Source organism: Larus michahellis, chromosome 2 (assembly GCF_964199755.1).
Source record: "Larus michahellis chromosome 2, bLarMic1.1, whole genome shotgun sequence".
Taxonomy (NCBI): domain Eukaryota; kingdom Metazoa; phylum Chordata; class Aves; order Charadriiformes; family Laridae; genus Larus; species Larus michahellis.
Genome location: NC_133897.1, coordinates 145,903,851 through 145,927,602, shown reverse-complemented (window position 1 = coordinate 145,927,602; position 23,752 = coordinate 145,903,851). Strand labels below are relative to the sequence as shown.

At 35.6% G+C, this 23,752-nt stretch overlaps 1 protein-coding gene across 6 annotated transcripts in view; it reads right to left on the bottom strand.

The window, feature by feature from the left end:
• Window positions 1-23,752, bottom strand: part of VPS13B (vacuolar protein sorting 13 homolog B) — a 479,916-nt gene that overhangs the window by 168,679 nt on the left and 287,485 nt on the right. The gene's annotated exons all lie outside the window — the stretch shown is intronic.

Genomic DNA, 23,752 nt, shown 5'->3' with positions numbered 1-23,752 from the left:
ACATTACCTGTGGATTCTGGTAAATTCTACTACATTAGATTTTACAAAGTATTTCAATCTTGAGCTGAGTTTGGGAAACAGTCACACCCAATTTCAACAGAACATTCAAGAGCTACTGGATGACGGGAGGCTGCTGAGACCATTTGGTTTTACCAGTGACCAGTATCAGAGAAGTCTCCAACTATCATTTGTCTTCTGCTAATAAGCACTAGTAAATCTTCCAAAAAATTATCTTGCCCTTTCAACACTAGGAACAATATAGCTTTATGCACACCACTCACTTGATATTACAATACTAATGCACAATTGAACTTATCACTGTTTTTCAAAACAAGCAAAAGGGAGCAAGGGGATCTTTTCTGCTTTGAATCTATGATCGTGTCAAATGGTATTCTATTTTTATTGATTTCATATATCAGAGCTTAAGCTTAGCTTCTTATTTGCATATGCCATCCAATCTACTGTTCCATTCTAGGCTGTTGTCTTATGCCAGAGTCGTTATTTAGTATCTAACCACTGTCTCCACAGAGAACTTAATAATTCTGCAATTTGTTTAATCATTAATGCTAACAATCTAAAAATTAATAAGAATTAAAGCAGTACATTTCAACCTATAATGCACGTACTGCATGCAGTCTGTAAGTATAGGTATGCAACCTATTTCAAACTGCAATTCCAATGCTGCCCAAATGAAAACACAGTTGAAACTGCTAATACCATTGCCACTGTCACCAATACGGTACGCTAGCAATTAATAAAATTAAGTAATTAATTGTATCTACCCACAGAGGCATGTGAATGTCAGGAAAGCCGTTTTGATCAAGTCATTCCTGGTGAGGAAGTGTGACGGCATTGTTCAGTAGCCCTAGAACTTTCTTAAATGCTTAGCAGATACACACTGAAAATCTGTTATGTCAGTAGTGGTATTTCAAAATTAAATGTGGTTTCTAAAAACTCAAGAATGTATCTGTCAACTTTCCACAACAATTGTGTCTTATTAGAATCACAAAATAGTTTGGGTTGGAAGGGACCTTCAAAGGTCACGTAGTCCAACTCCCTGCAATGAGCAGGGACATCTTCAACTAGATCAGGTTGCTCAGAGCCCCGTCCAACCTGAGCTTGAATGTTCCCAGGGATGAGGCATCTACCACCTCTCTGATGGCAGCACTCCCGGTCACTTGCACTCCCCAGGCTGCTTTTTATAGGCATGGGGGGTCGCGGCTGCTCTGGCAATGGCCTGGCCTCGTCAGCATCTGTCACCAGAGCTGCCAGCTCCTGGTGGGTCTCTCCATTGCCCCAGCATTTTCCTGCCTCAGGAAAAGCCCCCGTGCACCGAGATTTGCTGCTCTGCTGCGCATTGGGCCAGCTCCAGAGCAGCTCCTTTTGGCAACTGACAGCTAGCTTCCATTACCCCCTGTTCAAATCTCAAATATAAGAGATTTATTATTCTTTCTAGGCATTATTTCATCAGTATGAAAGCAGTTCTGTTTGTTGTTGTTGGGTTTTTTTATGAAAAAAACCCATGGTAGATTATTGTATGACTCAGTGTCTATTTATATACTTTGTCTAATGCAAGTAAATATTGGAATATGTTTTGTGAAATATTACTGAAAATAAAGGAAATTACATATTTTATGAAATATGCTTAAGTTTAAAAATGCAGAATATGATACTAATTTCACTTGCATAATGAATTCTTCTCTCCTCTACTTAACAGTAAAGAATATTTTTCATTAGTTCTTTTATGACCAGCTTGACAACTTCCATTAAGCTGCACATAGCTCTATATTCCTTTGGCTTGTTCAGCACAATCATGACCTTGTGAACAGAATTCCTAGCGCAAAATGTGGCTGTATGTGCCAATCTGAAATTCCCCGTTGTGACAATGGTTTTTTTCCTCTCATAGCTTTACTTATTTAAATATAAACCCCAATGAAATCACTCTGGCACACATTTTTAGGTGCAGCAAAATACAGAGGTACTGTTCAGACACAAGGTACTTGCACATTGTGTTGCTGGTATAAGATTTGTCCATTGGATCTTTCATTATTTGATCCAATTAATTTTGCAAAATTTCAAGGACTGGATAATATTTGTACTGCTTTGGGATATCACAGCCTAATACTTTCACACTGATGTAAAAACTGCATTTTCATTCTGCTCCTACTATTAATAATCTGCTATATATAGTACAAAACTCTTCCTCTGGTCCTTTAGATACACTTTTGAAATCCAAACAAACAAATTGTGTTTCTATAGATTACCCATTTCAAGAAACATGTATTTTACACATATATGTAAAATATGACGATTAGTTATTAATGCCTTGATGTTTCGACTAAGCCGATTATTGCCTTCAGAAAGTACATCCTGCTGGTTTTATACAAGGACCAAAATATAGCCTTTTCCCAAATAAATAATATACATACAGGCATTTACACAAGCACTCATTTCTGATTTCCCATATCAACTATTTTCCTAAGGTCACCCCCAATTTATTAGTTGTACGCTTTTTAGAAGGATGAGAATAAGTTAAACCGCAACAGAATTGGCCTAATCTTAAACATACAGGCTATGTATGAACTCTACAGGCTTTTTGATTCTGCAGCTTTCTAAATCCTTGTAGCAAATAAAATCAGGGAAACGGATTAAGCCGTATTCATGACTTGATTCTCTACCCCTAGCATAAACACCGGCTGAAATGTACTGTAGGGGTTATGATTTTAATTGCTTCCCTCTTCTGAAAACAACTTCACTGTCCCATCTGAACCTTTTGGCAGGTGGTGAAGAATACAACAGTTGGTCAATAATACAGTAAGATCATAAGCAACCAAAGACGTCCATAAGCATGTAACAGGAAACACAGCTTTAATGTTTTTCTTTTTTAAATTGATTTAGTCTGGGTCACGCTTTTTGTATGTTTATATAAGAAACAGCTCATGTTGAACCAGTTACTACATGCTGCTGAATAGGCGTAATTCTGAGACCCACTGTAAAGAAGTTAAATCTATTCACTTATAGCTCATCTGAGACCTACGAAAAGCTAAACAAGCCAGGAAAATGGCATTTAAAGACTATACATTATGTAATGAATAAGAAACATTCACAGACTTTATACACTACAGCTAATTTTTGTTAGCAGTTACCAGATCTCTGTGTGCACTGATTTCTGCTTCCAGGTACAGAGGTGACAAACCTATCCATCCAAATTTCAATTATTAAGGGTTCTGTCTGGTGGTAAAAATTCTTCCTATTCTAATTTAAAAGTTTACATCAATATATACCTTCTACTTTATAGGGGTAAAACCAGTAACACCTTGTTGGACCTGGATATAGATGCTATGCAAGAGGACCACTTCCTCTTACGCTCAATCTTGTGGAGTCCCAGCCCAAATGTATTCTGAAAGCCCATCACCTATAAATGAGACTTGACTGAACTAGTGTAGAAATCACAACAACATTTATCACTGACCTAATGCTCCTTAGCTGCCTTTCTCCCCAATTCAATTCAATAAAGTTTCCTAACATTCTCCATCGAATGCATTATACCAAACAGGGGAAACTGAAACAACTGTTTCTTAGGGAAGCAATGGACCACAGTTCCATTTGGAGTGAGATGCCATAGATGTTAAGAAGGGCACAGAGAAAAATGGGGTATACCTAGAGCATCTATGATAACAGTACTGGCTTTTGAAAATGCTGACCTTCTATCAGTAAAACTCCAGACAGGAATCAGCTTTCCAAAGAAAGGCAAATTTTTTTTTTCTTTTTTGTTTTTTTGTTTTTCTTTTTTTCTTTTTTAAATTATAGCAAGTAGATGCCTCTTTGCCACAGGAAAGAAGCTAACGCTTGTGCCACTGGGAGAGAAACAGAACTTCCCCGACATCACAGAACATATGTAGACATGATCTTAGAACAGGAATAAAAGAAATCCTGTAGCATGACAGTTTATGATGGAAGACTTGGATTTGCCTAAATTTGAAGAAATTAAAAACATTATCTGTGAGGAAGACCAAAAGAAGAATGAGAAGTTAAGGAGAAAAAAAGGAGGGCACAGAAGTGGGCAGGAGGGAGAAGAAAGATGGGATCAGGGCACTAATACTGAAGTTAAAGAAAAGCAGCAGGTAAGAAAATTCTGTTCTTACAAGAGAGGAGGAGACATCCTTAGACAAGAAGTAAAGATCCTGATAAATTTCTAAAATTTTGTACACGATCCTGGATACACATTCTGCCATACTGAGTGAGCTCTGTATATCCCTAGAAGGGTAACCTCAGCTTTGCTTCCCCACCCCGCCATCTGTCCATAGGAAGACTTATTTGTGGTTTAACAAACGCAGTGTTTTATGACTGCTGGGATGTTGGAAACAGTTTATTTTAGTCTGGGTCAGTACAGCAGGCTGTCAAATGCTGTCAGCAATAAACTCCAATTCTCACCATTTCTGCCTCTTTTCCCCAGGAACTATGCCACATATGACTGGCTTTCTTGGCAGCTGCTCCTTCTCCCTCTCCAGTTCAGCCTCAGAAGAACTCAACTACTGCCCCATCTCCACACTTGCTGGCAGCATACTCTGGATGGGATACCAGCAAATTTTGGTCAAATAAAAATATAAACCAAGTACAGTAAGGGTCCTTTGTTTAATGCTTTACGGACTAGCAAGTGATACTATTTTGTTCATATGTCTATATTCACTTCACTTTTTAATGTTACATTTAATCTTTACAAGAATCTGTTTAACAATGACAACTACATTCCCCCTGATTAGCTCTTGTGTTGTGTTCTGTACAGCATTATCTATGGAAGACGCTACATGGCGGGTGTCCTGTAAGTTAAGGTACCTGGGTTCATCTTCAGATGTGGAAGACCCTTATAAAAAGAAAACATCAATGCTAGCTCCATGAGCAAAATAAAAATGACTGACCACTCCTAAACATTTACATAGTGGACAGATACATCACATTACTAATGCAGAGGAAGAAGTTATTAATTGAATTCTAACTGAATATTTTTTGTAGTCATCAACAGTCATACTTCTAACTCTAAAACGCCTTGCAGTGTTTAGAACTTTTGTGAATAGACATAAATCAACTTGGAGGTAGATTACTTGCGCAATTAGTATGTTGAAAAAAAAAGACAAGCAGTGACTGAAACATATACAAAAATTTATTTTGATTATGCTAGACTGCTTCAAACAATTGGTACAGTGAAGCAAAAGTACAAGTATAACGGGTAATTTTCCTCTATTTTAAACTAATGTTGGACAAATATCTGACTTGCGTCTCTTGGGCACTGGTTCCTTTTTCATTCTGTATTCCTACAGATGAGTATCATGGCAAAGAGAGGAAATGGTTTAAGTGCAAAAAAGCTAAAGAAAAGGATGAGCCACCAAGAAGCTATAAAAATCTTTGGGTAACACAAGGATAAGCATAGTGGAGAAATTATGGAACTCAGTATTTTGAAGTCATAAAAACAAAAAAAAAAAAGATGACTCAACTATGGATTAGTGTACACTAAGACATCATTCAAAACATGAACGTCCAAGTGCCTGGTGGAAAAAAAAACCCAAAAGACAACTGGATGTACAGAACAAATCATCTACCTCCTGATCATCCAGAACAGACTATCAAATGAAAGAGTACTAAGACTCAGTTGAGTGTCATTACATGTCTTTCAGTCTCCCCAGTTGCAGAGTCTGCAGTACATAAAGACATGTGAGATACAGGTTTTGTTAATTCAGCCTTGAAAAGGAGTTTAATCTATTGCTGTTTCAAGACACTGTGAGCTTCTAGACACTTAAGCACAGCACAGAAGCTACTACTATTAAGATCTCAGTTCCTGGCAAACAGAGAATGACATTAAGAGAAAGTATTCAAGATTTTCAGCAAAGCCATCATGCTACTCTACCTACAACTGTTTAAGTATCTCTGAGCTAGGTATTAATCAGTCACATTTGAAACAAATGTAGATGGGACAGACTGAAACACAGACTCTCCCTCTCTCTGCTTCTAGACTTTCCCAGTTGTGCAGTAATAAGTCTTCTACAGAAAATAATAATAGTAATAATAAAACTACTTAATTTTTTCCAAAAAATCTCACCAAAATATCCCATTTTATTTTTACTAATACTTTTCAGCAGAGCTTTTTCTTGCCGAGACAAAGTAGACAGGCCTTCCCTTACAATTACTTTGTAAGCTTTTTCTTAACAATAGACAACACAGACAAAAATCTCAGTTCTTAAACAAACAGCTCAGAAATGAAAGACTGAAATATTACAATCACTTTCTTTTGGCTAACTACTTTGCACCCTTTACTTGACCAGTTTCATCAACTGCAACAATTGAGTTATACAGATATTTACTTTCACCCAAAACCATTATAAAAAGGATTGATTTTCATTGAGCTATCATAATGCAAGAAAGAAGAGATTTGGTTTTGAACATACAGAAGAAGAAATCTTGAGAACTGAATTCAATGGTTTGTGCCTATTTTGCACGTCTGACTGATACCCTGTCAAAAGGAAGGGAAGATGCTGTTGTGGTTACAGCTTGAGGTGACAAACCTAACTAGACACGTGGACACGTGGAAGAGCTAAGTCTGCCAGGTCTCCACGTGTTGTGCACAAGAAGGTCTACGACTAGGGAGACTGCCTGGCCAGGCCTCCTGCAGGACACATTTACCTCTTTGCCAGGCCAGAACATGCCAAAGGAAAACAGGAGAGGCAGATTTCATTCCTATTCTCTCTAAACTTGCTTATTATGTGACTCTAAGCAACAAAATTAACCTCTTCAACAGTCTACTCATCTATATTGTGGGCTTAATGCCAAAATGATTTTGTGACTATAATTAATTGCACAGAAAACATTTTGAGATCATCGGATATACAGTGCTATAAGAATGCAAACATATAAAAATATGTATAAAAATTAACTACTGCAATTTTTTATCAAGATACTATTTAGGTAACTACTTAAATATTTTAATTTAAAAACCCAGTATGTAAATATTCAGAGGGAAAAATAACACCACCCCCTCACGCCCATTAATTACAGTGGTGGTGCCAAGTGGGTGTGACTATAATTCCATTTGCGATCCATTTAGGAAGGTCAGATATTAGTGAACAGGACTACACCAAGGTCAGGATTGGTAGCAGTGCATTGATTATATAAAAGCCACCAAACACATGAAAGGCATTACAGTAGATCACACATCAAACATTTTGGCCCTATGCTTCCTTCCTTTAGTCCTACAGGCAGGAAATGCTCTACATATCCTGTGAGGTGACCACGCATTTAAAAGTAGCCCCTTGTTCCAAAGGCTCTGGTACAGTAATTGCCTGCAAAGAAGATGAAGAACTTCTGCAGTACAGTTGCTTTCTAAAGTCATATCTGGAACACAATACGAATGATCCTGTGACGATAAGGTATGGTATGGTAAACTATAAGGCAATTGCAGTCTCTCTCAAAAAAAGCGTAAAACGAAACAAAGCTGAAGTTTGCAGCTGTGGATTTAGATGTCATCTATTTAATTGCTTTTGTAATTTTATTGTTTAAATTCCTCAGCAAAAATAACAGCATGAGCAAGTGAACTTCTAAAGATCAGTTTTTCATTTTTATACTGTTCAATGTTTAGACAGTTTGAGGAATCTCGTTATAGTTTTGAGGCATTCACCAAAATTCAGGGAGCATAGGATAAATATACAGTTGACAGACTGTATAAATGATAAGTATGCACAATTCCAAAGGAAGGTCTGTATGATATTTTTGGATGCCAAATGTTTCTAGAAAAAACAAGTGGAATAGAGTCTCTCTAAATAGAATCAGTGGGGAAAGAGCTTGAAGAGTTTAAGAGGGTGGAGTGGAAGTCTGGGGTGGCAGTTAACAAAAATGCCAAAATACAATATAACCGAAATCCTTTAATGCTTTTGTTTCATGGTACAAATAATCTTATCTCAAAACCTAATGCTGCTTGGAAGTAAAAAGATCTTTAATTTTGATTTTTCAAATATTTAATGTGTGCTCGGTTACCACAGGGCTAAGGTAAATAATCTTGTGATTTTCCCATTGCTTTCATCCTGTATTTTACTTTGTTTAAACTGTCACCCAGTTTAGTGGTACAATACCTCAGTCTTTTCAGATGTTCTAGAAATTCACCTGGAAATACCGAGGTTGAGTTTCACTGAACACAGTCTTCGTATTTGATGCATGGAATTTCTTTAAATGGTGCAGTGCGACCTGGTACCACGGTACAAGCTAGAAGACATACTGTCCACAGTGTGTTTGATAAGCTGACATGGGACAGGATTTCTTCTCGCTGTTGTGTCAGTATATCAAACTCATACCTGGACGTCAAACAAATTCCATACAAAGTAGTACGGAACATTAGAAATAAATAAATACCAGATTTCCCTTTATATTAAAAAATGTGTACTAATCCATATTTTTAGCACGTGTATATTGTAATAGATGAAGTTTATAGCATAGATAATACAACAAGAAACCATTCTAAAACACGAATATTTAACTTTTCAAGTCAATTCACATTTATCTTTGGCACTGATTAAATTAGTTTCTCCAGATGCCACTTGTATTTTCTTTTTCTTTTTGCAGAATCATTGTATTCATTATGGCAAGCTGGAACTACTTTTTAAATACTGTATATGATATCGTAAAATATGTCAATAACAAAGTCTTCAAAATTACCTCCTTTAAGTCTTCTTTTCTGAAGTCCTTGCACCGTTTTTTCCATTTAAATATCATTGGGAAACTATCCTGGTAGAAAACTAATTCCATATTCGTTATGAAATATATTACCTTTAACGTTAAAACCACTATTTTGTCTTCCTTAAAACCCCATTAAACTATTGTTAATGACACTTCCAAATTCAATATGAATCTATGCCTAACAAAATATATTGAAAGGGAGTTTACTTATAAATACACTTTTGAAGGGGGGGGGGGAGGGGTGGAAAAAGAAAAGATATGCAAATAAATTTCTTAATTTATTCTCAGTGATTCTTAGGACCTAAAAAGGCAGAAATTATTCATAATAATATCAATATAAGAGATTTATTGAATAATGTGTATTTCACGTTTCTCCAGAAAAGATTATGATTTGACTACAGAGGCAGCATATTTTCAAGTTTCTCCTAATCAGATTTGCCACCAGCATTTTCCAGTTTGTTCTGGGTTTGCAGGAGGAATGAAGCAGAGGAAAGAAGTGCTCCACTACAACATCTTTTGATTATGGAGATTACAATACACCTTTTGACGGTATTTCAGCAGTTCTTTTAGGGACTTAAGGTAAAGCTTTTAAGTATGTTATTACCAGAGACCTCATCTCCTCTTTACTATCGTTTCTATTCTTTCTCAAAGTATGACTAATGGAATCACACCTAAAGGTCAAGCACGGTCTCCTTGACTTACAACCATTAGAAAAAGTTTTCGAGAACTAACAACTTTGACAAAGGGTGTAAACTTCCACAGAGAAATGTAGGAAGGTTTTCTAAAAGAAACAAGAGTCTAAAGCTATTGAGAAGTATTTTGCACATCACTGAAAGGACTAATTTTTTTCCAAATACCTTTAATTAATTCAGTGAAACATCCAGAAGATGTGGAAGGATGCAGCAAAACTTCAAGAGAGATCTGCCTGAAAGGTCAGTTTACAAATGAAATTATCATACATAGATTCTCACCTCAAAATCTGTAACAAAGCCACAACTATAAGCCACACATTTTGAGTCCCATTCTTACAGTCAATTTTAAACCCACTAATTCCTCCGTGTCATTAAATACAATTACTGCAACTTAAATTTACAAATAGTTATTTCAGACTGAAGTGACTGTAGCTTCTTGTTTCTTCTACGATGAAAAATAAATTGGTAGCTTTGTTCTTAAAAGCAAACTACTGCTAAAGCTTAAACTGTGATACCAATATATTGAACTTTTTGAAAGTAAACATTTATATGCACACAGATGCACTACTTTAAAAGGGTTATCTATGTAAAGGCTTTTTAACATATTTAGCACATGCTTTAAAAGATGAAAAACAGAACAAATGAAACGTATTAGGAAATTGACCTCAAAACTCATCTTTAGGACAAAAGTACAAAATATCTAAAAATCTTAGAGAACCAGAAAGACCAGGTAAAGGACATGACATAAAACAAGCAGAGCCCAAACTCAAGATGATTCTCATCCATTATAAACTGTTGCTGAGGTAGCTTTTGGCAGCAGGAGACAACTTATTCTTAGAAACCTACATCCTGCCATAGGAAGCCACAGATTATACCATTGCTTTTGTAAACATTTAATATAAAGCCTTCACACTAAATTGGTTAAAACCTACTGTTCAGCACGTACACAAAGCTTGTTAGAGATGGTTTTTAACAGAGGTTTCAAGTAACCTCCACTTAAACAGGGTAATACCAGGCAAGAGTCATCCTCTTCTACTCAAAATTTCCCTGTATATTCACAGCATTGACCATGAAGACTACAGATTCCAATGTCAGGTAATTCAACTAACTCCATGAGGCACCCAAAACATATAAATGGTGGTGGTAATGAAGAAAACTCAGAGTTTTATGACACAGATACAAACACACACACAAACAAATACCCAGCTCACTACATTGCCCATTTGGGAAACAGCAAATTCTATCATCTGTAGTCAGTTTGTGTCCAGTTTAGTAAATACAGTTGCCTAAATATTTTTTTTTTTTTTTAAGAGCTGCAATGTATGAAGAATACAATAGCAGATTTTCAAAATTATTTTTAGAAAGCAACTACTACAACACTTTCAGTTACATAATGTATCGGACGTTTTTATTATGTGAAGAACATGGAAAATCAACCATTGCAAGCTGTCTGAAGAATTAGGTGTATCAAAAGAGAGTCTGAATCAACACCTACCAGAGAATTGCATTCCTCTGAATTTTTCTCTAATATCTATACACACACATATATATAAACATCCAACCCTAACTGGAGAAAAGAAAATTTTCAGATTTTCTTTGGAGCTGGATTTGCTAACCTGCAAGTTTCTTCCTGTTCCTTGAAAAACTGTCACACTCAAACATTAAATAATACTACTGAATAGTTAAATAACTTTGGTAATCAGGAAGAGTTCAAATCTGTTCTGTTCCTATCCTGCAAGTACAGGATATATCTATGTAGAGATACTCCTACGTTCTATTTGTATCACCTCCACACCTGTTAATTTTTTATTGCTGGAGAACACACACTATCATTCCAGAAAAATGGAGTATCTGTGATTTATGCCAATCATTGAACTCAGTGGAGATGCCTGATACTATCTCTGTATTTTATTACTCTCAACATGCACTTGTGTTAGCCATTAACATACCAGTGTTAGCCATTGCCATTTCACAGAAAAAAACCCACCCACCCTAATAACCAAAAGCATCAGAAGGCATGAAAAATGTTTTGAGACACTGAAGGCGGCTACATTTATCTTTGTGTCCTACAACTAATAAACCCCATAAGAACATGAACCAGTCCTAAAAAAAATAAAAAAAGGGGGGTGGGGGTGGATTTATATCTTTAAGGGAGAAAAAAAAAAAGAAAGAATAACTTCTGAAATGCAACAAAACCCACTGTATATAACCTTTAAATCTGTTTTTACTGCAATGTAATCAGGTTTAATAGCAATAATGGAAGACAAAGTAGTGTGCACAGTAAGAGCTTAAACATAAGAAACATTAAGCATGACTTTTGACTGTACTTAAGGTGGTTGAGCACTAAGCTATCTTGGAAAATCAGTATGGGCAAGGAACGACACTCACTTAAACAATACACTTTGAGTTATTCAGGATACAAGCAACAGGGATTTAATTTTGACAGGGGATGTTTGAATAGTATCCCATAGAGAAATATGCTCAAATAACATGCAATCATTCTGTATATTTCTGATAATCCTTTTTGTCAAATAATCAAAAACTAAAGTAGGAATACTTAAAAACATTAAATGGAAAAGGAAGACATTGGCAAACGGTTTTGCAAAAGAAAGAAATCTTCTATCCAAAAAGTAGTTTAAGAACTGTGGTATGAATGTGTCATAGATAAAACCCTGTGAGGGACATCAGAGAACCCACAAATATTTGTGGAATGAACCGCAATCCGTATACAGAAGTTAACAAATGTCTCATTACAAATGGGATATGGTTTTCCCAGTAACAGAAGCACACAACTTGCATTATATTTAACTTGAGATCCTGTTATAATTAAAAATACTACAAAGAAAAAAAAAAAGTCTGCTTTATATATTACTGGAAAATACTTTTCAACAAACAAAACATTTGCTGAAACCAAATCGGATGGAAATTATATTTACTTACAGACAGTTATGAAGAAAACTGTATAGAATAATAAGTTTTTAAAAGCTTTCCTGAATTATTTTACAATAAATTATCGCAGCCAAGATTTAAGGATGATAATTTTCGTTATAATATGAAAGAGTAACCCTGATATGTGGATTCAATCATATATGTTAAGAATCAGCAAAGGAGACTCAGGGAAAAAACTGGAAGGAGTTTTGTGTAAAGTAACTGAACTTTATTTATGGAACTTGCATAGGGGAACCACTCCAGGTCTTAAAATGGCACTAATTCATAAGGACCAACTAATTATTTTCTCCTGTATTAACAGAAACCTGAACACCCTTCCTCATTCCCCCCAGTATTTTACAATAACAGGCAAAATATAAAGCTACTTGGTTAGAGAAAAAGAGAGATTAAAGGGAGGTAACTTGAAAGAAGAAAAAGAAATGTAAAAACTTCAATAATGTTGCTTTATAACATAAAACATACAACACAACTCACATAAAAAATAACTCTAGCTTTCAGATTTCCTTTTATTTTCCAGTTTTACAGCTTATCTGCAAAATTTTTCATTGCATTCATGTTGCTGAGTATGTAAACTGTGAAAGGTATCCTGGGATTTTTAACTGGTATTTAACGTCTTTTTTCTTTGTCTCTGTGCCTTTTCTTGTTTACCTTTTTAAACTGTTACAGTATGTCTAATAATGTTAATGCTGAATCTGAGAATTTTATTAAAATTCTTAGTTCATAGTGTCAGATTCTGTGCTGTGTTTCAAAAGCCTGAAGCATGATGGCAGATTAAGTTGATCCAAGCCCAGGCTGCTGCAATATACCTTTTTTGCTAGGGCTGATCCTTGTGTGCCTATAGAATAAATAGGCTCAGGGTAATGACCTAACTGAAAAAAATTGCCTAATGACCCTCAAATTTTTTGAGCTCCTTCAGCTCCCTCACCCAGCTCACTATGCCCAAGTAGAACCAGCAACACCACGGAGCTGCAAAGAGAAGCACGTCTTAGAACAGCTCGAGTTTAGATTTGCAACCTAGGTGTGCACAAAACTCACTGCCCAAAGACGACTGTGGCTAAAGTAATGTTAAAAATCAACATTATGTCACCCCACTCTGGGCTGCCCAAAGGAAGCCCAGGGCCAGGCTTTACTCCTTTAGCCCCTTCACTGGGCATGGCTAGCCTACACATCACTGGCTTCTGTGGGAGACTGAGAGACTTCTCTACCCAAACAGCTCTTCAAACATCTGAAATGTTTTGTCTCCATCGTAGTAACTCAAGAATTAAAAGTTTGAAAAATATTTTCAAATGGCAGGAAGGGCCATTATTAGAGTTGAGGGAAGGCAAAAAATTACACAACCTGATTTCAGTGAAGGAGGTGTGTTAGTTGAGGAGAAACAAAGATAGGAGATTTCTGAGAGGTTCATTTAAAATGAACAAAAGGTTATGAAGCAAAAAGGAGAAGAAGTGACTCTTCTTCAGGAAGAACACAACAAGAACTGCAATAACCTGAATGTCTCAATAAAAGCACCAAACTATGCACAACAAGTATTTGTTATCAAAAGATTAGGAAATACCAATCTGAGTGGCTTCACTATAATAGGCTTCATCACAGCAGAATTGCAGTTTTTTGGAAAAAAAGGAAATGGAAAAAACCCCTATGTTAAACAGCACCTCAAACCAGTACAAACAAAGGAAATCCTCATCTCTCCTCCACTCAGTCACCATAAACATATTACAGATTCCAAAACTGACGTTGTATGAACTTCACGTGTCAAGCTCCATATATACCACACAGCAAATACTAATTGACTGTGTTAAAACAGTATTTGAGATGGCAAGAAATATCAGAAGACCAAGGAGTTTTAATTTAGCCTTGACTTTGTAGAACATACAGTAGTTAAGATCACCCACAGCTGAGAAACCTTTTTATAGAACAAAGTGTAGCGCGCTGGCGTAACAGAGAAAGCAACGCCCTTGTGAAAGTTTTACTTTACAACTGCTATTTACTTCTGACCTTAAGCTGTTAAATGATGGCATCTTGAATAAATAGTCAAAGAAATGGAGTACATGCTACAAGAAATTAGATAAAAATATGTTATTGAACACTTTGTAGGCTCCGTTTTTGAAGAGATGCTTCTCTCATGCCTGTCTTCAAAGTTCACAGCTAAACTGTCTGACCCAAGAATTTCACAACCTGAACCCACAAGCCAGTTTAAAGGGAGTCTGAAAACCTATTCCCAATTTAGTTCTAAATCACACACAGGTGTTAGTGAGAATGAGCTATACCTGAATAATGAAACAATCATAACCACACTGTAAACTCAAAAGCTTTCCCAGAAAAATCTCAGTGTGGTTGCCCTAAGCACTAAAACCAAGATCTTCACTCTACTGCAACTCCTTCACCGCTTAGCAAATAGACTAGACTGAGGTCAACAGCCAAAACAAGGCTGTTGAATATGGAACATGAGGTTGTTATCACCATATTTGTCCACTGAAGTGTGTGAGCAAGACAGTGATGGCTAGCCAGGCATTGATGTGGAACTGGTACACGAGGCCAGGGGAGACCACTGGCCTGCCCTGCACTGCTAAAGAATGGGCACCCCCACAAGGCACCCAAGCTCAGAGTGGTTCTCCTCACCATGCCTCACCACTGGAGTCCCTCCCAAACACGTGAGCAAGTTCCTATGATATTCCAGGTCAAACTTGAAAGAATTTGAGAGATCTATGAAGATGCTCTTTGAAATCTCTGCCTGCCTCTAGAGCAGAACTATTAGGCACGCAAAAACACATCTCTGTGAATGTCCATAAAATTAATTTCATTCCTTCTCCCCAATACTCCCTATAAAGGGCTGGGATGTTGCTAGGGCGAAGAACAAATTTGCACAAATGCCTCAGCCAAGTCAGAAGCAGGGCACCCAACTGAAAGGAAAGACAAACTTTGCAGATAGAATGCATATTAAGTTCTCAAAACAAAATTGAAAGTAGAAATAAATCATTGAGGAGTGATGTTATTTTTAATACAAAGATCTTTTTTTTAATACATGCATTGTTTGAGAGCTACTAGGAGACCTCAAATTATATCTTTAACAAATTTACAGATTTCACCTTTGCTTTGTTTGAATGAATTGGTTATTCCTTTGAATTTGTCTTTTATCAACATTTACTTGACAGGTGGTTTTCGCTGACATATTTAATAAGGTTTCCAAAAGAGCTGCCCTGATTAACAACAAACGGGTGCTTAAATGACACAATAATGGCAGTGATCTTTGATAGAAATGTTTCTATAAAGCGTATTTCAATTTGATCTCTATTTGTTTTCTGCACAAAGAAATTAAAAGTTATTCTAAGAATCAGATAAAAAATTCAGTGCTACTAAGTGAAAAAGAAAATGTAAAGTGGGTATGTGTACTGAGCACACAGTGGTTAAACTAATGAATTAAAAAGAAAAGTTGTAGAAATGTTTTTCTTATTATGATATTTATTTTATTTTGACTAGCACATTATAAGGAAATGTATTTTTAAATATATGTATTTAGGCAAATTAGTTACGTATTATTGCAGATTCCAGTAAAATTCACAGTTAAATAAGTTTCAAGTAAAAATCAGATTGATAGTTAAAGCTGAACATTTTTAAAGTTGAATTCCAAATATAAATTTAGCTTTGAATAGCTTTTGGTATTAGATAATTAACAAGCTACATTTCTGAAACTAAATGGGCAGTTCCAGCTGTTATTTTACAATTAGTTTCCACTGAGGTTTTTAAATTAATAACTGCTGCAATAGCCTCAAACACGCCAATGTTAATTAGGAGTGCTGTTTCCATGTAATGCTATCCATATATATGAATATTTTACTGGGCAAAAGGTCTAAGTAGACTTTTTTTTTTTGCCTCTCTACTAAAGATAGAAGACGAGAGAAATGTAAAGCAGGAAAAGACTTTACTTCCAAGCCCTATTGCAGAGAGAGATATAGGATTCTTAAGGAAGATAAAGATGACTTTCCTAAGGTCCTTATGCTGAAAAAAGCATGGGTTCAAGTACAATAACGAAGGACAATATTTAGAACTTGCTATTTAATATGAATATTTTGATTTAAACCCCAATTCAACATAAACAGTAAAGCTAAAGATTATTAAATTAAAAAAAAATAAAAATATTGCATATCCAAATTGAGTGGAGAGAGAATCTTGTTAAGAAAAAGATATCCTGATCTGAAATACGAAAAATTAGAAAATAAATTATAGGAACAAGCTAAAAATATTTACTGTTACAATTTTTTTTTGTCTTGACACAGGAAGAAAAGAACTGAAAATGGTGGTAGCGTAACCCTGTTTCACAACCTCTATGCAATAAAAGAAATACCTCTCCTTGAAATGCTATGATTTTTTAAAAATTTTGAAATTAAAGAAAAATTGCAATAGAGATTTTATGATGCGCTGTAACTTTTACTTTTTCTTATTCCCTATGGTACATTTGCATACTTTAATAAGCCACTCACATTTCCATCAAAAACTGATTTCACTGATTAGCTTTGTAACTCAGGTCAGCATTAGCTAATTCCTTGTTTTCCTACCAAGTAAGCTTCAATGAAGTATTAAAAAAACCCATAAAACGGAAAATAAGTTTTACTAGAACCTTTACAAAATAATCAACTGTTAAAAGGAAATTTTTCATATTAGGTGCATATTCTAGGAAACATTTAGTTGTCTGAATACTAAACTTCTATGGTGAAAAGAAGATTTTTTTTTTTTTTTTTTTTTTAACTGGTAATTGGTTTGAAAAGGAAAACCTCTTTGCTACAATTATAGAAAATCCAGGCTTTTTGTAACAATAATTTAAAGGTGTAGTTTTTGGAATATAAATGTGTCCCTCGGCAACTTAATACTGAACAAAAAACATTTCTGAAGAGAAGATGCTTATAGATGTGGGTACTGTTGAAAAGTTTTGAAAAGCATTTGATTTTCCAAACCACATTTGAAAGAAAAAACAGATTTCCACAGAGGCTGCTGGCTATGTATGTGCTTCTTGCATAAACTCCTTCCATCATTCTTTCCTTCCCCTCACTCCAGCTCTATCAGCACAGACACAAAAAATTGTTTATTACTCCTTTTTTTAAACTGAAGGACTTTGTTAACCAATTACATGTATTACATGATTATTGCAAGCATGTTCTAGATAAAGCTCCTTGAAATAAAGATAAATATTTTATAAGAATATTATTGTAAATAATATAGATATTTTATAAGAAAAACAACATTGTGTTGTTATTTGTAAATGTTTGAAAGTTAAAAACCAGTGGAAAACTGTAAACTACAAAAATTAAAAACATAGTAGATTAGATAAATTTATAATAAAATAGACTTGTATTGATGAAAATTTTTAAGAAAGAATATGAAATAATTTACATTTATCTTTTCATGATTAAACTCTTCACATGTAATTTTTTTTGGGGGGTGGGGGTGGTGGTCTTTAAAGAATTTCCATTTACATTCACAAATTGAAAACAGTCTAAGGACAGCTTTATGCTTTGATCTATGAAAGATCTACACGTGAAAATGACCATGGAACATTCAGACCTGGACTATTAAGCTTTGATGTATGACATGAATGAAATCCTTGGATCTCAATAATGATGAATCCAGAGCACAGAGAACAATTAAATTCTTTATTGGCCAAGCTGAAGAAAGCTTGTGACTCTGTTCACCTAAACTTCCAGAACTTGACAGTTTAGTAATGTTTATTCTGGACTTTATAAGTAAGGCCTTTTCAGAATAGCCTCCAAACAGCCCATGTTCTCTGTGATTTGTCAGCCATTTCATTTTTGTCCTAACAATATTTTACCTCAAAATTATTTTAGCCTATCTGTTCAGGGATACGCCCTAAAATTCTATTAATTAATGTTTCACATCACATTTTGCTAAATATACCCACGTTGGGGAGGACTGGCAATTATCTATATAATGGAGCAGGCAATTTGCACAGTATTTGGTATAATAGGGCCTTTATCCCAATACAGAAGTAGAACTAAATGTCATCTCAATTTCAACTCTGTGCTGCTTCATATTTAAGTATAGCCATGTGACTACTTCCAAATATTTTTCAGTCAGAGAAAAAGAATTGCTAGGTCTTGTGATGAAGATTTCTCAGCCATTTTCCTACTGACATTGTCCAGTTCTGCTGCTAGTTTAGCACAACTAGTGCCATTCGTTGTTATAAACCCCTAACATACACATTTATTTATTTTTTTAATTCAGTCCTTTTTATGTCATGTTTCCACTGACTAAATGTGTTCAAGGATTCCAACTATGCTCAGCTTAATTGCAATAACCACCATTTGTATATAACAGGAAAATACTGTTGTAATCTAAAAAGGTGACAGATTTATCTCACAGAACGTGAGATAATTGGGCAGAAAACTGGCTAAGATGACTACAGACACATTTGATTAGTTCCACTTCTTTAAAGCATTATAATTTATTCATGCCGATATTCTACATTAGCCATTTTTATTAAAAGAGAAAGAACTAAAGAAATGACGACAAAGGGAAAACATATGAAGACACACAAAGAAGGAAATGTGGCTTTTTGAGCTACCCCAGGAGATGCTTCTCTGTTTGCTGCAGCCATCTCCATACATGGAAAAGGATAATCTGGCCTGGTGCCCTGAGAATTCTTTATACCCATCAAAAGTCTGTTCTTTTGACAAACGATTATCAAGCAGATCTAAATAAACTCCTAGGTTTGTTGTCTGGAGAAAGACTTGAGCAACTTGATCTAAATTGCTTTGAGTGCAAGGCTGGACTAGAGGAACTGGAGAAGTCCCTTCCAACTGAAATTATTCCATGATTCTATGCTTCCCTTGGATTTCATGGTAACAGAATCTGCCACATAACTTCTTTTAGCACTCTCCACATGAAAACATATATTTAAGTTTTTAGAGAAGTGCTCACTGCTAATATGAAATCTTAACTGATGTCCTTGAAAGCAAACAAAGTACGTTACAAACACCACAACTGCTACAAGTCTCTGTGTAGCTGGCATACAGTTAAGTTCTTAATTTCATTACACTGACACTGTAGCAGAAGCATACCTTTGATGTTAGGTACCAAAAAATACAAAAGATAAGAGATATTTATGAAGATCTTGAGGGAAAAAAAAAAAGCAGTTGGAATTTTTATCTTACTAGGCACCAGAGAGCCAACAAGAGCGAGCCCAGGACTGAGAAATGCAATTTTTTGCCTCCAAAGAGATGGTTGTTTTTTCTTGTAGTTACAGCATTTATAAAATTTCCTTCCGATCTAATTTCTCCGATATCAAATAACTGGCTGACTTTCACTCCATCACGGCATTAACATGATTTTCCTATCTCAACACCTTCCTCCCCAGACTGCTGGACTTTTCTCTGTTTCGACCATTCATTTGGCTACTTCAAAAGATCATGCTTCAAAAACGCAGCACGATCACACAAGCCAAGAAACAACCACATCATCTTGTATTTCTGCAGCACGCTGAGTCGTCTCCAAGCAGCAGCCCCCCCAATCCCAAGTTTAATATGATCAGGTAATTAAAACCAATAAAATGTGGTTCTCTCCTTCACTGCTTAACTGAAACTTCATTAACTCTGACTATCTGACTCCTCCACAGTTTTAATTTACTGCTCTTCCCTCTCCTAAGCCAGGCTAGGCTGCTGCCTCACTTGAATCCTTATCCAAAATCTCCTTTATTCTGCTCTCTGGCTCGGACCCAAGGGCTTCTGGTATCTACAAGGGTTCTGTTCCACAGAACTGGCAGTTTCTTGATGGGAACATAAAATTGTGGTCATATTTGTTTAAGACAAACACACCTTAGCTGGGGTTTAAGAATCAGAAATTCATGAGAAATCATTAAAATAAACAAAACAACTCCTAGGATTTAGTAGGAAAAAAAGAATAATTTGAAGAGGATAAATTGTCTCCTACTGTCACCAGCTAAAAACGTGTCACTGTACTTCTTTCAGGAGCCCTGCATTTACTGTTACAGTACATGCATCTTTGTTTTACCACGTGTATTAATAGTCTAAATTAGTCCATTTTCTACTGAAGGAAATAGTTATTTTAGAATAATTTTTATATGGTATAAGAAAACTGAAGTTACTGTGTCAATACGTTTCTTTCCAACTTCCAATAATCACCTGAAAAAATACGTGTGCCCAAACTTTTGGGGCACATTATTTTCCCAACATTCGATTTTCAATTTAGTTCTTGCTCTAAGTTAAGCAAGTAAGCTATTTTTCCTAATACATAGATGGAGTCACTTCAGCTTACAGGGCAGAAGGTGTTCTGGTTTATTTAATATTACCTGCAGCCATACCAGATTTACCCTTCACGCGCTGGCATTCTGTTGACGATAAATAAGCGTATTCATTTTTTCATGTATTAATTTATGGGACAAATTCAAAGATATTTAGAAATTCAATTCAGCCTTTAGCCATGAAAAAGCTTCTCGTCCTTTTCTAAAAGAACACTTTCTAAATGAGAAGCAAAAATTCTTTTTTCTCATGAAACACTACAAAAGTGACATTAATTGCATGTGGTTGTAGTTCAGACCTAAACAGAAGACTGTTTAAACCAAAGTGACACCACAAATTAAGTTTGTATCCCCACTCCAGAAACACTGTAAAGACAGTGGTTCAGACAATGATTTATTTTCTTTTATTCTATTAAAAGCAGCAGCAGCAAATTAGAGGAGAAGAGAGGTTGGAAAAAGACAGAAGATGACATGTTGGGATTATTAGAATGCTGTAGCAGCTAATTCTTCAGTAATCAACAGGCTGCTGTAATTCCAGTCTTTTTTTAGAGTCTCTTAAGCTGGATGTTGTACTACTTGTACCTCTGTTCACATTTAGTAAGAAATCTTTCACCAAAATATATAAGTTACACATTGTGTGGGATTGCTCATTTTACTACTTGATTTTTAAGCACTCTGTATTAGCTCCAGCTACACATTTTTGTTATCTAGTACCATCTACCATGCGCAGGTTAAAAAGGGCAAATACTGTGTACGTTAAGAAATCTCATAATATCAACATCAGGCCTATGTGTTAAAAATATGCCACTGTTTGTTTTTTTCCTTGAATACAGGCTGTGTGGCCTGCCTTAACAATACAAAAACCTTAGTATTATTTTATTTTCTAAAGAAACTGACAAATGGTGAAATTAACTCCACTCACAACTCCACTGGTCTAACAGCCATGACTGTCATGTAAGAAAATTTATGGCTAATCTTCAACGATGCTTCTGTAACTACCGTATGTTCTGGATCAAAGAATATGTAATTAGAAAATGCATCAACTTTGCCTCCAAACTGGAATCTTAATATTTTTAATTAAAATATATTAATTCATATTGCTCAAAAGGGTTGACGCTTGTTTAAAGAGATCAAAATAGTAACTCTCTTCCCAAAATCAAAAGACCACCCACTACCAACTTCCAATATTGTCTCATAAAACTCTGCAAAGTAACTTGACACTCTGCCCTGACGTATTTTAAAAACACGAAAGCTAGTATAATTAGATGATTAAAGGAACAAAGATAAGACTGAGTCATTTGACAGCTGCTGAGAAGTTAGAAGAATGGTCACTGAAGTTAGAGGAAATTCCTGAAAATGGCAGACATTTCTCCCATATGATATTGTGAGACTGGTCACAAAGAAGCCAGTAACAGTGAGATGAGAGGTGTCTGTGGCCCAGTGCTTACTTCTGCCTTACCCATTTGGTGTCTCAACTTCTAAGGGAGGACTGGAGCACATTGTAACTGTATAAAACTATGAAAACCAAATATACACTGCACAAATGTATATAAGAGCCAGAGACCCATAGCGCAAAAGGGCAACTGAGTGACTTTTGGTTTGAAAAGCATGGAATTTCTGCATTTCACGTAAAACCACAGATGCAAAGATATCAGAGTCAAAAATTTAAACTAGCATGCCTTCATTGATTTTAGATGCAAATCACATCCCTCCTGTTGCGTACTCACTGATTTGTAATGCGCATACAGGGAACATTCGACAGTTCCCCCAGGGGACAGAAATGACCTTACAGAAGCTGGAACTTGCAGATTCCCCTCTACGGTAGCAGAATTTTCTGATAAATTTTTGGTTGCTGTGAGAAGAAGAGTGGAACCTACATTCGGTTCTGTAACTCTCAAAGCAGCTATCAGATGGGAGTCTCCTCAGACAGAGAGGGCAGAAGCAGGTAGAGCATGTACAAATGTCAGGAAGGTCTCTTTTAACTATGGGCACATTGAGAGTTGGGTCAGGGCCTGCCACCCAAAGCCATTGCTAGTGCCAGGCTGTAAGATTTCTTCCATGAAAGTTCCATAATACAATAGATACAACGCTCATTTAAAAAACCCAAACCAAACAAATGAAAAAGACCCTACTATAAAACAAAACATACAAGCAGAAAACACTAATTTAAATATTTCCACATGGAAATATGAAGAAAAAGACTCTCTTACAACTTCTAAGTGATCAGAAGAGTAACTGGAGATATTTCATGGTCTCCTAAAAATCCTAGCCTTGACAAAAAGTAAAACTTGCTGTCATTTTCTAGGCAGTAAATGTTTTACTGCTGGGAAAAGATTTTGATGTTTGTAATTTCTATTGAAGAGCACTATGAAGTAGTTAAAAATATTGCCACATCTGAAAAACAGACCAACGGGAAGTATAAGACACTTGTTCATCTGTATTTCTGTGACTTTTCTCACTTGGTATTATTTGCAACCATACTTTCATGTCTGGCAACAGTGCCAACTCTACTAAGGATCATATATTACTTTTATCATGTTGATTACATATGTTCACCAGTTTTGCTGCCTATATATGATTAGTGTGGTTTGCACATACTTAGTGACACAATCCAGAGCATGACATTTTCACAGAAAATGTGTTTACTGGGAAAGAGCTCCTTAGAAGTTTGCATTCCTTTCAGCTTTGATCTACATGACATGAAGAATCCTACAGTTTGAATATATGTTTACCATTTATATTATTAAGATCTATCTCCTTCGCACTATATGGCTACTGAGCACTTTGGTAGTCACAAAAAAATTCCTTTTCTCTTAGGTGAACTTAGTAGTAGCTGAATAAAAGAAAGCCTCTTAAAATGTTCTCATCTGTGAGCTTAAGCTTCGTAATGACTTGACATTTAAATTCTGTTATTCATCAGCACTTCACAGAAGAACTTGATTTGTCTAAATGGATTTGAAAGCCCACAAGTGAAGAAAATCAGAAAAACCTGGTTTTGAATATCAAAAGATTGTATCTGAAAAGTATTTTTACAGGCTGCACGTACCCATTTTATTGATCAATTAACTTCTCCCAAAATGAATTTTTCTGAGACCATATATGAAAAACCAAAACCCTTCCCCCAACA